The 17,926-nt window shown below is 39.3% G+C and overlaps 1 protein-coding gene and 1 long non-coding RNA gene across 5 annotated transcripts in view; one reads left to right on the plus strand and one right to left on the minus strand.

Annotated features, from left to right (window-relative positions):
• LOC129490007 (uncharacterized) overlaps positions 1 to 11,464 on the plus strand; it is a 28,567-nt gene extending 17,103 nt beyond the window's left edge. For 2 of the 4 annotated variants that reach the window (XR_010113710.1, XR_008660139.2), the window contains exons 3-4: positions 10,215 to 10,298; positions 11,223 to 11,464. This is a non-coding gene — a long non-coding RNA (uncharacterized lncRNA). Of the gene's footprint in view, positions 1 to 10,214 lie in introns of all 4 variants that reach the window. The other 2 variants (XR_010113709.1, XR_010113708.1) reach the window with 2 other exon arrangements.
• Positions 1 to 17,926, minus strand: part of YAE1 (YAE1 maturation factor of ABCE1) — a 49,196-nt gene that overhangs the window by 5,618 nt on the left and 25,652 nt on the right. The window lies entirely within an intron of this gene.

Raw genomic sequence — 17,926 nt, forward strand, 5'->3', positions numbered from 1 at the left:
TAGAGTCAATTTGCACTGGTATAAATACCAACATTTTAGAAAGGAATAAAAATTTTATTTTTCTCCTGAAAGACTCAAACTTAAAATAATGACAGTAGGCAACTCTATGCAAATCACCCTGAAACAAGAAAGTATGTATTTTTAAAGCTCAATACAGTTTACAAAATGATTATATTCTGCAGTTATATAATTTGATGAAATTTGGATTTTAACTTATTCAATAGTTCATTCCGTATGGCATCTCATAAGTACTGCATAATTCTATCTTGGATTTTGATTTTTTTTAGTGCTTTTTTGGTATTAAGTCTGGAATCTTCTAATTTGCCTTTAAACCTAGATAGAAAATTGTGGGCACACCCTTTAGTGTGTGCACAAATATAGCAACTGGAATGTTATCTGTGTACCACCATTCACCCGGTTCCACCTCCATGCTCAGCAGAAGTCATCAGGGTGGAGTAGATTTATACAGCACAGAATAATAGTTTCATTTTCGCCTTTGTTCTTGCTATGAGCCACAAACTAATCACTGTCAAAAGAATGAGATTAGAATTGTCTGTTCCTTTTGAATGTACATGAGGTTTCTCAATGTTAAACTAAAAATTTAACTACACGTAGGTGTTTAATACACTAGCATTCTTTTATTTGCTAAATTTTATTAAATGAAACTTGAAGTCAAAATCCAAAATGTCTCTGTATTTTTGAAATGGTTATTTAAAAATAACCATTTTATTGTTGTTTAAAAATACAATCTGTAACTCTGTTCCTTCTATTCTACTTCTGACTCTTTGTGCTTAAACTTTTTTATTTTTTTTGAGCACAAAAAATACAGCTAGAAGTCCCAAAGGAAGAAAAACAATTGGAAGCAATAAGTAAATGTAATAATGAGATTTTGAAGTTGTAGGAGACTTTCGAAGTGGTTTTCTTGAGAGAATTTCTAAAAAAAAAAATTGTTTACCATGATTCTTGGGGGTAGGGCCAAAGACCCTGTAGCTTACCTGTTTCAATTTTCTGGTAAAAAGAATTCTGTGATGATGAATGAAATAATAAAAATTGAAGTAGAGCCGTAATTCTGGTCATTCTCAAAGCCCCGCAGGAAGTAAAAACAATAATCTAGAGAACATACTCAGTTTATCTATAAGAACTGAAGAAAGAACTTGCTTTGGAAGAAGTTCTCAGCCCATGTCATAGGGTTCTGCAGAGAAACAGAACCAATAGAGAGAGAGAGGAAAAAAGATTGGCTCATGCAATAATTGAGGCTGAGAAGTCCCGAGATCTGCAGGTAATGAGCTGGAGACCCAGGAGAGCCAATGTGTAGTTTGTCTGAGCCTGAGAGCCTGAGAACCAGGAGAGCCGATGGCGTAAGTTCCAGTCTGAAAAACAGCTGGCTCAAGACCCAGAAACAGCCAATGTTTCTATTCAAGACTAGAAGAGGAAAGATTAATGTCCCAGTTCAAAGCAGTCAGACAGGAGTTCCCTCTTACTTGAGGGAGGGTCAGTCTTCTCTTCTATTCAGGCCTTCAACTGTTTGGACAAGGGCTACCCATAGTAGATAGGACAACTTGCTTTATTCAGTCTTCTGATTCAAATGTTAATCTCATCCAGCACCAACCTCACAGACACACCCAGAATAATAATCAACCAACTGTTTGGGCATTTTATGGCTCAGTCAAGATGACACATAAAATTAACCATCATGGCTCATAGGTTAACCACAACCTACCTCATAGTAGGTTGCAGACCATGCTTACAAAGTCACTTTGACCTGGTCTGGTTTCCCACCCAAAGCAAGAATCTCTCAACAACATTGCTGCTAGATGGCCATATAGGGTCTTCTTGGAAATTTCCAGTGGGGAAATCAATATTTTATGAGAAAACTCAGGGGCAGCTTTAATTATTTTAGATAGGTCTATGTTATTTTGAACTGAAGAATATCTCACTGTAATTTCCAGACATTTGTCCTTCTTCTAACCTTTGGAGCTACTCAGAATAAGTTTATATTCTATTCCACACACCAACTCTTCAAACAAATGAAGATTCTCTTATATTCTTCCAAACACTTTTTTCCCAAGTTAAACATTTCCAGCTTATTTTTCTAATCCTCATAGTATATGATTTCTGTGACACATTCTAGTTTTGTCAGTTTTCATAAAATGTGATATCTTAAACTGAACACATTTTAAATGTGTTCTAACTCCTTTATACTAGGGAAAAATCAACTTTGAGGCTCTGTTTCTCTTATTTTCATATAAATAAAAGAAGTTTTCTGTTGAAAAAACCACTGAAACCATTATTTATGACTATATAACTACTAATAAAACTAGCCTTAATATTATTTCAAGTTGTCCAATCCAAGTAGTTTACATAAATGCTTTCCAAAATTCCTCTAAGATAAATACACAATATTTCACATACATATTAACACAATCATCCTGCAATGTATTGTTTTCCTTGAGACTCAAATATCAGTGGAGGTCACACTACATACCTAAAACCCTGATTTTGTTAGGTATCGACTTATCCCCCTTGTGACTCAAGTAAAGGTGACACTAAGAAGTAAATCCTGATTGGTCTAAGACAATTAAGGTGTTTCAGAATAGGAGCAATCCCTCTTGCCAAAAGAATGGTTTAATGGCAGGCATGTGATATAGCTCTGGCCAATTAGATGTGTAAGAAACTCTGTTGAGTTGCTTCTTGAAAAGTTTTCCACATTTTTCAAAAGGAGATGTTAATAAATGGCCTCTTTCCTTCCTCTGGATGTTCTATGTGGATGTGTTGACAGGCACAGCTATAGCCATTTTGCTCTCAGCTGGAAATGTCAGAGGAACATATTGAAAGAATCTGTGTCCTTGACGTCAATCAACCCTTCCTCCATATTTCCTGCCCTTCCTCCATACTTCCTGTTATGAAGATATTAAACTCTCTTATTATTTAAGTCAAGTTGAATTAAGGTTTTCTGTTACTTGCAACCAAAGTCATCTTAATTGATAGATTCTGCCCTTGAACATATCAAAAACTGAGTTAATCCTCATCTCACAGTTGGCAAAAGATCTAATATCCTCTCGATATTTCTTTGAATTTCCTCAGAATGACTTTCTCCAAATCCAACTTCCTGATACTGAACTCTTGAACATTGTGCAGATCCAGCTGTGGAACATGACTTCTTTATCTCAATTTATTTAAAAAAAAATCCACTCCCATAATACACACTAAACTTTGTGTGTGTTAAATTTTATTGAAGATTCAGACGGAGGGAATAGATTTTATATTACTCTGGTGAAACATCTTAAAATGAATCGTTAAACATTCTTGTTTTTGACATCCTCAGCAATTCCATCTACTGGAATTTTTTACTGGTCATCTTCCATGGTCGTCAATATCTGGTTTCATTCTCCAGGCTAATATCTTCAGGAAAAAGCACTTCACAATTCTCACAGCTTATTTTTCTAATTAATTTAGTTTTCCACCTACTTAGGGACTCTGGTTTACTTTTGCATATCAAAACTCATCACATGAGCCTGGCGCGGTAGCTCATGCCTGTAATCCCAGAACTTTGGGAGGCCGAGGCAGGCGGATCACGAGGTCAGGAGATTGAGACCATCCTGGCTAACACGGTGAAACTCCGTCTCTACTAAAAAATTCAAAAAATTAGCCCGGCATGGTGGTGGGCGCCTGTAGTCCCAGCTACTCAGGAGGCTGACGCAGGAGAATGGCGTGAACCCTGGAGGCGGAGCCGAGATCGTGCCACTGCACTCCAGCCTGGGTGACAGAGCGAGACTCCGTCTCAAAAACAAACAAACAAACAAACAAACAAACTCATCACATGCTCTGCTAAATTAGAGGCCATCTACTTTGGGTCTTACTTTTCTGGGGCACAGAATTATTGGCAGAAATTTAGACCCGGCACAGTGGCTAAACGCCTGTAATCCCAGCACTTTGGAAGGCCAAGGTGGGCAGATTATTTGAGGCCAGGAGTTTGAGACCAGCTTGACCAACATCGTGAAACCTCATGTCTATTAAAAATAAAAAAAATTAGCCAGTTGTGGTGGCGCACGCCTGTAATCCCAGCTACCCGGGAGACTGAGGCACGAGAATTGCTTGAACGTGGGAGGCAGAGGCTGCAGTGAACTGAGATTGCGCCACTGCACTCCAGCCTGGATGACAGAGTGAGACTCTGTCTCAAAACAAACAAAAAACCAAACTTTGAAATTTCAATCTCTGTTTTCTTCTTCTTCTACCTGCCTCTGCAAATGGAAAGAAACAACGTAGAGAGGAATTTTCCCATTGATAGAATTCAGCCACTCCACCTTAGAAGAATGAAGCAGCTATAGTCATTCTGGGTTTTAAATAACACATGTTTTTCTATGATAGACAAGAATGCTAATATAATGAGTAATTGTGCTAAAATATTTGCAAAGTGAATCTTCTCAGAAACTTTGAATCTTTTTCTGATGCTAAAGAGTTCTACAACACGGAAATCCATCATTTCATTATGAGTTTCTATTCATGGTAAGACTTGTTTTAAATCTCAGAAACTTATTGTCTAACTAGCTCTGCAGGTCTCTTAGATATTAAGGAAGCCGCCGGGCACGGTGGCTCATGCTTGTAATCCCAGCACTTTGGGAGGCCGAGGCGGGCGGATCACAAGGTCAGGAGATCGAGACCACGGTGAAACCCCGTCTCTACTAAAAACACAAAAAATTAGCCGGGCGTGGTGGCGGGCGCCTGTAGTCCCAGCTACTCGGAGAGGCTGAGGCAGGAGAATGGCGTGAACCCGGGAGGCGGAGCTTGCAGTGAGCCGAGATTGCGCCACTGCACTCCAGCCTGGGTGACAGAGCGAGACTCCATCTCAAAAAAAAAAAAAAAAAAAGATATTAAGGAAGCCACACTGTGTCACTGTGTTTGTTTCAGCAGTCTATCGGCTGCATTGGGCTGGAATATTCTACCTTTCTAGCATTAACAGTTTGATGATTTTTCAATGATAGACTCTATAGAATTAGTGCTGAATTTAATAATGCATCTCTAACCAGATGTTCTCTTAAGTTTCTTATGTTCTTTCTGACTGGCTGTCTCTTTGAGTCCTCTAGTTTTCCCTAAAAAGGATGGAGATAACAAACCTGATTCCAGGACAATTATTACTCCACAAAAATTCCTGTTAATTACTCCTAGGTAACACAGTTTTTTCTAAAGTAATCTGCCCTCTTAATCCATTCATTTTTTTCATTCATTCGTTCAGTACCTATTGACTGTCTTCTATAGATAACCACTTGCTGGGCACTCTTCGGCATTATGCCCCTTGAAGTTAGAATATTCATGAAAATACTTTAACTTTTCTAATTTCATATCAATGTCAAATCTATATAATGCTCTACCCAAGCATCTGCTTAATTCAAATGCGATTCAATGCAACAAAAGGATTAAGTCAAAAAGTTAGACTGTTCTTTATAGTTTTTTTTTTTTTTTTTTGAGATGGAGTCTGGCTCTGTCATCCAGGCTGGAGTGCAGTGGCTCCATCTCAGCTCACTGCAACCTCTGCCTCCTGAGTTCAAGTGATTCTCCTGCCTCAGCCTCCCGAACAGCTGGACTACAGGCTCCCGCCACCATGCCCGGCTAATTTTTGTATTTTTAGTAGAGATGGGGTTTCACCATGTTGGCCAAGCTGGTCTCGAACTCCTGACCTCAGGTGATCCACCCACCTCGGCCTCCCAAAGTGCTGGGATTACAGGTGTGAACCACTGTGCCCGGCCCTTTATAGTTTATTGTTACATTTATAGTCTGTTAGAATTAAAAGGAAATACTGCCATAATCAGAAGCTTTGTTTACTTGTGTTAGCTGCCCTGTAAACCTTTTACAATATTTTTGTAATAGTATTAAAGGTGGTTACAGAATTTTGACTCGAGTAAAATTAAACAATGAAAACTGTTCTGTTGTTGTTCTCAGTCTGCTTGCTGTATCTACCAATTTAGCATTTACGTCAGGAATTAAGCATGTTCCTGGCACAGAACTTAGTAATATGATGCTGGTCCCCAAAAAGCTTACTTAGATAACTTTTTAGAATTGTGCCTAACCAAAGAGATTCTCGCTTTATGCTTGCTTTTGTTTGGTTTGAATAATGCCTGCTTATATAAAATAATACAGACAAAATCTTCTCTTTCAGACTAGATTTAAACCAGTCAAAATCACAGCATATGAAGATGATGATAGTACTGACTTGTCTTAGTTTGGTAGGGTTGCCATAACAAAGTATCACAAACTGGGTCGCTTAAACAACAGGAATAGTTTGTCTCATAGTTCTGGAGGCTAGAAGTTCAAGATCAAGGTGTTGACAGGGTTTGTTTCTTCTGAGGGCTGTGAGAAAGAATTTGCTTCATGCCTCTCCCTTAGCTCCTTGTGCTTTGTTGACAATCTTTCCCTCTTTCTTGGCTTGCAGATGCATTACCTTCTGCCTCCATCTTCACGTGGCGTTCTCCCTAGTGTGCATGTTTGTCCCCAAATTTCCCCTTTTAATAAAAACAGCAGGCCAGGGGTGGTGGCTCACACCTGTAATCCCAACACTTTGGGAGACCGAGGCAGGTGGATCACCTGAGGTCAGGAGTTCGAGACCAGCCTGACCAACATGGCGAAACCCTATCTCTACTGAAACACAAAATTAGCCAGGTGTGGCAGCACATGCCTGTAATCCCAGCTACTCGGGAGGCTGAGGCAGGAGAATCGCTTGAACCTGTGCGGCGGAGGTTGTGGTGAGCCGAGATAGTGCCACTGCACTCCAGCCTGGGCGACAGAGGAAGACTCCATCCCCAAAATAAATAAATAAATAAATAAATACAAAATAAATAAAATAAAAACACCAGTCATATTAGATTAGGGGCCCATCCTATTCTAGCATGACCTTACCTTAATTATATCAATAACCCTATTTCCAAACAAGGTCACATTCTGAAGTACTGGAGGCAGGAACTTCAACATAGGAATTTGAGGGGACACAATTCAACCATAACACTTATAATCAAAGTTATGTTTTATATTACTGGTTCTTCCATTTCCTTAACAAATATTTACTCTCTGCTAAGCACTATGCTAGGTAGTGGAAATACAATAATAAATTAGATACAGTCCTTACTCTCAAGAAACTTCAGTTCATGGATTTGTGCCTCTTCCTTTACAATCTTTTCACTTCCAAGGAAATGAAATAAAAAGGGGACTATCAATGTTTAAGGACCACATGGCAGAATACCTAAAAACAATAATAATGGCCAATATTTGTTGAATACTATGCAAATATCATCATGTAAATTATCTCATTTAATCTTTAAAACAACACTTCAGGCCGGGCGCGCTGGCTGACGCCTGTAATCCCAGCACTTTGGGAGGCCGAGGTGGGTGGATCACCTGAGGTCAGGAGTTCGAGAGCAGCCTGGCCAACATGGTGAAACCACATGTCTCCTAAAAATACAAAAATTAGCTGGGCATGGTGGCGCATGCCTATAGTCCCAGCTACTCAAGAGGCTGAGGCAGGAGAATTTCTTGAACTCGGGAGGCGGAGGTTGCAGTGAGCTGAGACTGCGCCACTGCATTCCAGCCTGGGCAACAGAGCGAGACTCCATTTCAAAAAAAAAAAAACAAAAACAAAAAAACAAAAACAAAAAACACTTCAAAGTAGAAACTACTATTATCACCCCATTTACGAATGAAGAAACTGAGGCTCTGAGAAGCCTAGCAAGTGGCAGAGTGAGGATTTATTTATTTATTATTATTATTTTTTTGAGACCATGTCTCTCTGTCACCCAGGCTGGAGTGAAATGGCACGATCTTGGCTCACTGCAACCTGTGCCTCCTGGGTTCAAGTGATTCTCGTGCCTCAGCCTCTCTAGGAGCTGGGATTATAGCCATGCACCACCACGCCTGGCCAGTTTTTGTATTTTTAGTAGAGATGGGGTTTCACCGTGTTGGCCAGGCTGGTCTCAAACTCCTGTCAAGTGAACTGCCTGCCTTGGCCTCCCAACAGAGTGAGGATTTAAACCTAAGATGGCCTGGCACCTGAGCTAGATACCATTGCTATAGAACCCCCTACATTATACATCTTTTAATGGTGGGGAGAACTGAAAAAAACGTCTTTCCCTTATCTTTAAACAGTTTATGTAACATAATACCTATCATCTAATTTCTTCTCCTTCTCTTTGTTTTTTTTTTTTTTTCTTCTTCCTTTTTTTTTTTTTTTTTGGGACAGGACCTCAGGGTCTCACTTTGTCACTTAGGCTAGAGTGCTGTGGCATGGTCATAGCTCACTGCAGCCTTGACCTCCTGGGTTCAAGCAATCCTCCTGCCTTAGCCCCACAAGTAGCTGGGACTATAGGCATGAGCCACCACACCCAGTTGATTTTTGTATTTTTGGTGGAGATAGAGTTTTGCTATGTTGCCCAGGCTGGTTTCACACTCCTGAGCTCAAGTGATCCACCCTTCTTGGCCTACCGAAGTGCTGAGATTATAGGTGTGAGCCACTGCACCTTGCCTGTTGCTTGCTTTTTTACTTGCCAACATTTACAACTTCATTTGTTTCTTCCATCAACACTTCCTTAAAAAAAAAAAAAAAACAAAAAAAACTTGGCCCAGGTGCGGTGGCTCATGCCTGTAATCCCAGTACTCTGGAAGACGAGGCAGGTGGATCACTTGAGGTCAGGAGTTCAAGACCAGCCTGGCCAACATAGTGAAACCCCATCTCTACTAAAAATACAAAAATTAGCTTGGCATGGTGGCTTGCACATGTAATTCCAGCTACTCTGGAGGCTGAGGCAGGAGAATCGCTTGAACCTGGGAGGCAGAAGTTGCAGTGAGCTAAGATCGTGCCACTGTACTCCAGCCTGGGTGACAGAGTGAGGCTCCATCACAAACAAACAAACAAACTTGGCAGGGCATGGTGGCTCATGCCTGTAATCCCAGGACTTTAGGACGCCAAGGAAGGAGGATCCCCTGAGCCTAGGAGTTCGAGACCAGTCTGGGCAACATAGTGAGTCCCTGTCCCTATTTAATAAAAAAAAAAAAAAAAAGGAAAAAAAGAAAGATTTTTCTTATCTCACGTCTTTCCTCCCCATTTCCTTAGAGGACTTCCCTTTCTACCCAGAAACTGAATTTCCTCCACAGAACATGCTGGTAATACAGAATTATCTGCTGGGAAATTGAGTGGGAAGTGGTTGGCTTACTATTCTGGGACAAAAACCAGCATCTCACTTTTAAAAGTAAACCTTTTGGGAAATGAAAGGATGGGGTTAAGTTCTTTCCAGAAAGGAAAATAATCCTATTTTCAGGCCGTATCTTTTGGCCCCACCACTACCACTACTATTAAAAATCCAGCTTCTCAGCCCTGCTGCTGACACTGGTTTTATATTGACATGGTGACAGTAGATAAAGGTTTGCTGGATGATCAGAAGTATATTTTTCCCCAGAGTCTAAAGCAAAACATAACTTAGGAATGGCACTGCTATGAGGAAAAGTGAGATGTAATAACTGAGACCAGCGAATTATCAGAACTAAGTATCCAATATTAACCTCATAGTAAGTTAAACAGGTTCCCAGTCATACATTCCAACCCCTCTTTAAAAAAATTTTTTTTAAATAGAGATGGACTCTCACTATGTTGCCCAGGCTGGTCTCAAACTCCTGGGCTCAAGCAGTCCTCTCACTTCCACCTCCCAAAGTGCTGGGATTACAGGTGTGAGCCACTGTGCCTGGCCTCAACCTCTCTCTTTTCTAATCAGTGACAACATTCTGAGAGAGAAATGAATAGAGTTGATTATGTAGCACATCATGAATAATTAGAGAAAGGGTTACTAGACTAAATATTTTCTTTTACATTTCTAAAGATTTTAGTAGAATCTTTTTTTTACTATGAAGAAGCCACAGTTCAAAAATGATTTCCTTTAAGGGACAAGCCTTGCATTTCTGATCTGTTAAATGATGGCAAATGCCATAGTCATCGTGACTTATCACAGAAATGTCTTTTAAAAGTCCAGGTACAAATTTTAATTGCAAGCACAAATTACAAGAGAAAGAAAGTCAGTTTCAGAGATGTCACATCATATTTGCTTCTAAAATCTTTCCCTTGAAATTTTTGTGGACATGGTCTGTTTACTTAACATGTTAGTTAATGTTCCTATATTAGTCATGTCTTGTATTCGTTTATTTATTCAACAAGCATGTGTTGAGTATATATTTTATTCCAGGTACTGACCTAAGGGCCAAGATACAAAGTCAAGTGAGAGACAGAGTATATCCTCAAGGAGCAGATTGTCTAATGGGGAAGAGAGGTAAGTAAATAGGCACTTTTCATGTAATGTCATAAGTAATCTAAAGTAAATATGCACAGGGAGCACAGAAAATGGTGCCTGAGTCAGGGAGTGAGGTGAACAGAGTTAGGAAAGTTGTTAAGGAGAAGGAAACATTTAAGCTACATAATGAGGAATAATTATTATTGGAAGTGACTTAAAGCCGGGCACGGTGGCTCATGCCTGTAATCCCAGCACTTTGGGAGGCTGAGGCGAGCAGATCACCTGAGGTAAGGAGTTCAGGACCAGCCTGGCCAACATGGTGAAACTTCATCTCTACTAAAAATACAAAAATTAGCTGGGTGTGGTGACTGGCGCCTGTAATCCCAGCTACTTGGGAGGCTGGGAGGCTGAGGCAGGAGAATTGAGAGGCTGAGGAAGGAGAATTGCTTGAACCAAATTGGATCAATTGGTAGGCAGAGGTTGCAGTGAGCCGAGATCACGCTACTGCACTCCAGCCTGAGCGACAGAGTGAGACTCCATCTCCAAAAAAAGAAAAAAAAATAAGTGACTTACAGATTGCCAAATCTGGTAAGATTTTATTTTGTTACTTTTCAAATGTTCCACGTGATAAATGCCTCTCTTTTGCAAACTCTAAAATAAAATTAGTTTGATGATGGAGAATTCAACCATGTGTGACTGCCTTTGTCTCTTGTAGCTCTATTGTTAAGACCAGATATCAAGAAAAAGGCATAGCAATGGAGATAATTAATGATTAGGTCTGGAATTTAGCTGCTGGAGTTAGAGAAATAACTGCTCTATATATCTGCTGTATATAGACTTGACCAGAAAAAAAGCAGAGATGATTTCTTCTCATCTGAAGAAGGCTTGATGAAAGGCAGCTTCCAAATGAGTTCCTTGAGTGCTGAATCTCTATTCTTTTCATTTTTAAACTCATCATTCTAGGCTAGAAACTCACCCATGTTTTATGCCACCACAGACTTTGAATATGTACAAGGGCATCTCCAATCATTGTACTTGGGAGGAGGAGATGAAGGCACCATTTCCCTCTTTATCTGCAATTGAGTAGTTACTGAGAGAGTTGTTTAAAGAGCTCTTTATTCATTCATTCAGATATTATTCATTGTTCAAAAATATATAATTTGATATGTAAATTATATCTTAATAAAACTGTTTTTTAAAAGCCATTTGTAGTATACTGTAATGTCTTTTCCCCTAGGCCAGCATAGTTTGGCACATAAAGGCTTCTTGACTGAGTTGACTATGTGGCCTGGTTGGGTCCCTCTGCAGTGTTTACCAGCTCCTCTGGCATATGTCCCAGAACGACAATCCTTTTTCCTTTCAGATTATGACACTGGATGTGAACTCAAATCCCCTTAACTCAGAAACTTACTGTTCAAACCTCCAGAAAAACGCTGGACAAAATCCTCATCAATAAAAAGAGAATAATTGAATGTGATGCTTGGAAATGTTCCCAGCAATGTCCTTAACCTTGGAAAAAAAAATCTCTAGTCTATAATGTTTCTACTTGCTTATCCACAGAAATAGAATTGAAGGGTAAATCAGAACAAGTAAAAGTCCTATTAGTGTGGAGGTTCTGGAGAAGAGGTTACCTGGTTACTTTTTCCAGCAGAGAAGTTAGAAAAGAACACCACAACATGAGGGGGAACATAGTCCTCCTTTCAAAAAGTTTATCTCTAAAAGATTAAAAACAAAAACAAAAAAACCAAAGCATAACATCATAACCTGGAGCAATCAGGTTGATTTAAATATATAAATATGATACAAATGTCTAAATACAGAGCAGACTTTTCTTGGTTAAAAAAACAAGGTTCTGGCCAGGCGCGGTGGCTCACACCTATAATCCCAGCAATTTGGGAGGCCAAGGCAGGTGGATTGCTTGAGCTCAGAAGTTCGAGATCAGCCTGGCCAACATGGTGAAAGCCCATCTCTACTAAAAATACAAAAAACTAGCCAGGCATGGTGGCGAGCACATGTAATTCTAGCTACTTGGAAGGCTGAGGCGGGAGAATCGCTTGAACCCGGGAGGTTGCAGTGAACCGAGATCACACCATTGTACTCCAGCCTGGGCAACAAGAGTGAGACCGTCTCAAAAAAAAAAAAAAAAAATGAGGTTCTACTTCCATTAATGGGAGAGTAGCATGTATCAGAGCAACCACACCACAAGTAATACTTACAAACTCTGAACAAAGTATTTTAAAAAAAACAATATGAAGGCATTGAGAAGGGACCAAAGTAGGCAGAAAATGGAAAGGAATCAAATTTAGAGGAAAAGAAAGTCATTGGGTGTGTTTTTCCCTTTCTCGTGACTCTTTACCTAAGGGTGGGCAAGGCTTGCACCGGGTAGCTAATGCTCACAGACTCATAATCATACAGGTTATGTATTAAGAGTCAGAGTTTGGAGCAACCACAGCTGGAATGTGATGGAGAAGATTCTAGAAAGGAGAGAGCCATAGAAGAGGAGCCCCAGTTTGTGAATATAAAATCTACTTGAAAATCTGGCTGACTCCTGCACTATCCCTGTGCAGGGCAGAACCTGAGAAGCCCATACATGGCTAAAAGAATGGAACAAAGATTTCAGCTACTGCCCAACATAGAGGGGGTAGAGTTTGGAGTTTGAGTTCTGCCAAGTTATCTGTCTACTACAACAAAAATTAATACTCTTGAGAAGAACATAACAGAGTTCAGAGTTTCTCCAATTTATCATTCACTGACCATGTCCAGGATACAACCCCAAATTACTAGACATAAGAAGAAAGAGGAAAATATGACCAACACTCTAAGGAAAAGACAATCACTAGAGACCAACCACAGAATGCTTCATATATTGTAATTAGCAAGGATTTTAAGGCAGTTATTATAACTATACCTAAGGATGTAAAAGAAAACATAATTTAAATGAATGAACATATAGGAAATCTCAGCAGAGAAACAAACCATAAAGAAATAACCAGGCCGGATGCAGTGGCTCATGCCTGTAATTCCCAGTACTTTGGGAGGCTGGGGTGGGCAGATTGCTTAAGCTCAGAAATTTGAGACCAGACTGGGCAACGTGGCAAAACCCTGTCTCTACTAAAAATACAAAAAATTAGCTAGGCATGGTGGTGCATGACTGTAGTCCCAGCTACTTGGGGGCTGAGGCAAGAGGATTTCTTGCACCCACAAAAGGCCAGGCACAGTGGCTCATGCCTGTAAACCCAGCACCTTGGAAGGCCAAGGCAGGCGGATCACTTGAGGCCAGGAGTTCAAGACCAGACTGGCCTACATGGTGAAACCCCATCTCTACTAAAAATACAAAAATTAGCTGGGTCTGGTGGCACTGGCCTACATGGTAAAACCCCGTCTCTACTAAAAATACAACAATTAGCTGGGCATGGTGGCAGGCACCTGCAATTCCAGCTACTTGGAAGGCTGAGGCACAGGACTCGCTTAAACCCAGGACTTAGAGGTGGCAGTGAGCCAAGATTGTGCCACTGCACTGCAGCCTGGGTGACAGAGCAAGACTCTGTCTCAAAAAAAAAAAAAGAAATAACCAAATGGAAATTATAGAGCTAGATATTAAAGTATCTGATATTTAAAAATTCACTAGATAGGCTTAACTGCAGATTGGAGATAAAAGAAGAAAGAACTAGTACCCTTGAAAATAGATCAATAGAAATTATCCAATTTGAAAAAAACAGAGAAGAAAACCTGGGAGAAAATGAGCAGGGTCCCAGTGACTTATTAAACAACATTAAGAGGTTTAAATATGTGTAACTGGAGTCCCAGTAGAGAGAGAATGACCAAACATTTAAAGAGATAATGGCCAAAGTGTTTTCTGAATTTGGTGAAATATATGATTTTGGCAAACTCTAAGCAGAATAAGTGCAAAGAGAACTACATCTAGGCACATTGTAATGAAACTACTGAAAACAAAAGTAAAAAGTCTTTAAAAGAGCCAGAAAAAGCAGTACATTGTAGACAGGATAACAATGACACATAAACAGCTGACTTCTTACTAGAAGCCACAAGGTAATGAATCATATGTTTAAAGCACTAAAAGGATGAAACTTAGAATTCTGTATCTATTTCATATCTAGTAAAAGTACATATGGTTGCCTACATATGATGTTTCAACTTGTGATTCTTTGACTTTACTATGGCTTTATTGGGTAGTAGTGCATGCATTTTTGACTTGTGATATTTTTGATTTGTAATGGGTTTGCCATGGGTTAAATCCATCACAGATAAATTTATCATGGGTTTATAACTCCACGGTAAGTTGAGGAGCACCTGTATCTCACATTTTACATATAGCAAGAATATCCCTAAGGAAATGCCAATTAAAACAATGAGTTACTACTACAAATAGATGACACTAAATACTGATGAGAATATGAAGCCACAGGAACTTTCATTTATTGCTTGTAAGAATGCAAAATGGTAGAGCAACTCTGGAAGACAGTTTGGTGGTTTCTTTAAAGTCTAAACATACTCTTACCATATGATCCAGCAATTGTACTTTTCGATATTTACCCAAAGGAGTTGAAAACTATGTTCATGCAAAAACATGCACAAAGATGTTTATTGCAGCTTTACTCATAATTGCTGAAAACTGGAAGAAACCAATAAGTCCTTTAGTAGGTGAATGGATAAAATGACTGTGAAATATCAACTATGAAATATTCAGTGCTAAAAAGAAATGAGCTATCAAGCCATATAAAGATATGGAGAAAACTTAAATGCATATTGCCAAGTGAAAGAAGCTAATCTGAAAGGCTACATAATGTATGATTCCAACTACAGTATATGACATTCCGGAAAAGGCAAAAATACAGAAGCGTAAAAAGATCAGTGGTTGCCAGGAATTAGGTAGGGAGGCAGGGATGAATAGGTAGAAAACAGAACATTTTTTAGGGCAGTGGAAATACTCTGTGTGATACTATAATGGTAGATACATGTCATTATACATTTGTCAAAACCTATAGAATGTACACCACCAAGTGAATGCTAATGTAAACTGTGGACTGTCGGAGATAATAATGTATCAATGTAAGTTCAATAATTGTAACATATGTACCCATCGGATGGGGGATGTTGATAATGGGGGAGTCTACGTATGTGTGGGGGCAGGAGGTATCTGGGAACTCTCTGTATCTTCTGTTCAATTTTACTGTGAACTTAAACTTCTCTAAAAAATAAAGTCTCTTTTTAAAAATCCTTCAAGAACAAAAGGGAATAAAAAAAGAATAAAAGGGAAATAAAAGGTATTTTAAGATAAATGAAAACTAAGAGAATACACTGTCAGTGGACCAGACCCACAAAAAATGCTTAAAAAGTATTTAGTACTATGTGTCAAACAGTATCCTCCATGTTTTATCTTGTGTTTCCCAGGCCAATGCTGAAACAAAATTTCAAGTGAGGTGGTTTGATAGGTGTTTTGCACTGAATTGTGTCCCCCCCACCAATAAATTGAAGACCCAAAGGTCTTCTAAAAGGTTACTAAGTTAAAATGAGGTCCTTAGGGTGGGCCTTAATCCAGTCGTGGGCCTTAATCCAGTCTGACTGGTATTCTTGTAAGAAGAGGAGTTTGGACACAGAGAGACACCCCAACACATGTGCACACAAAGAGATGACCATGTGAAGACACAAGAAGGCAGCTGACTGTAAGTCAAGGAGAGAGGCCTCAGAAGGAACCAAGCCTGCCAACACCATCATCTTGGACTTCCCAGCCTCCAGAACTGTGAGAAAATAAATTCTATCGTTTAAGCCACCCAGCCACCCAGTCTGCGGTTTTTGTTATGACAGCCCTAGCAAACTAATGCAGTAGGTGATCTCAGGAAGTGATAGAAAAGTAGGAAAGGAAGAAAGGGAAAGAAGGGCAGCCAAGGTAAGATGTTATTACAGGCTGAGTGTCCCTAATCCAAAAATCTGAAATCCAAAATTCTCCAAAATCTGAAAGCTTTTCAGTGCCAATACGATGCCACAGGTGGAAAGTTCCAGGCCTGACCTCATGTGATGGGTGGTAGTCAAAACTTTGTTTCATGTACAAAATTATTTAAAAGTGTATAAAATGGCCTTAAAGTTATGTGTATAAGGCACATATGAAACATAAATGAATGTCATGTTTAGACTTGGGTCCAACATAATGAAATATCTTTATCTCATTATGTTTATGCAAATATCCCTACATTAAAAAAAAAATCTGAATTCTGAATTTCTGGTCCTAAGCATTTTGGGTAAGTGATACTCAACAGCACTGGAGTCAGGCAGATATGGGTTTATCCTCTTAGCTCTTTATCTGTACAATAGGGATAATATTGCCACTTTATGAGAATAAAATAACATAGTCCATATAAAACCCTTAGCAATTATCTGACATATCTTAAGTACGCAATAAGCATCTTTAAAAGAATCATTTACTTTCGTGACAACTCTAAGATTAGAGTAAATGATTATCTGTTTTAAAATATCTCCATTAATTAAAAAGATTACCATTTAAGTTGTGTTGGGAATCTTAACGGTATTATTTTGGTGTATTATGTTTAGTGCAATGGCTTAGTAAATACTTAATGTACTAAATACTTAAATATATAGCATGCATTCAGTAATGATTTATTTATACACACTTATGATTTTCCTATTGATATGGCTGGGCTGTACTCAAATTACATTCCCTTGTGTTCTGTATTTTCCTATTTCTGCAATCACACACTGTAAACTATAACACAAACATATTTTATTATGACACATGTCAGGTGTTTTCTTCCTCTAAGTCCCAAGGTTTTTGGAAAGGGACTTTTGGTGAGTCGTAGTCTCCATCTCTTGTGGTGAAGTGTGTGACCTTATCATCTGTCTACTGCCTCTAAGCATTGTTTCTTGAAATAAGACCACAGTTCCCTAAATGCGACTGCCTGCAGCTCCTTTGGTTTTGCTGCAGCCACATTCCTGGAATTGTCCTTCATAGGCCTCCTGGGGCCTCCTGCGAACTGGAGAGCATTTTGTAATGGAGATGTCAGATACTTAAGCAAATTACCTTTAATTACGGAAAGCACAAAAGCTCAGAACAGAACTAGTACTCAAAATGGATTAATGGATTACCTTTCTATTAGTAATAGTTAGAAGAAATACAAATTTAAATACAGAACTCCTACCTTCACATTGAAAAATACAATCTCAGGCTGGGTGCAGTGGCTCACACCTGTAATCCCAGCTCTGTGAGAGGCCAAGGTGGGAGGATTGCTTGAGCTCAGGAGTTTGAGACCAGCCTAGTGAAACCCTGTCTCTACAAAAATTTAAAAAATTAGCCAGGCGTGGTGGTGCATGCCTGTAGTCCCAGCTACTTGGGAGACTGAGTTGGGAGAAACGCTTGAGCCTAAGGGGGTCGCACCACTGCACTCCAGCCTGGGCGACAGAGATCCTGTCTCAAAAATAAAACATGAAAACAACTCTCAGATTATGTAACTGGGTATGAGAAAGACGATTTACTTTTAAAAAAGTTTATTCTTTAAGAAAATGTTAAAAACACATTTGTAATAGTTTTATTGGATTATAAGCATGTTAAGAATTTTACTGATTTCAAGAAAAGAAAAAATCAATTTATATGTATATTATAACCAGTACTAGTGAGAGGTGAAGCCGGCTGGGCT

Source organism: Symphalangus syndactylus, chromosome 9 (genome assembly GCF_028878055.3).
Source record: "Symphalangus syndactylus isolate Jambi chromosome 9, NHGRI_mSymSyn1-v2.1_pri, whole genome shotgun sequence".
Classification (NCBI taxonomy): Eukaryota; Metazoa; Chordata; class Mammalia; order Primates; family Hylobatidae; genus Symphalangus; species Symphalangus syndactylus.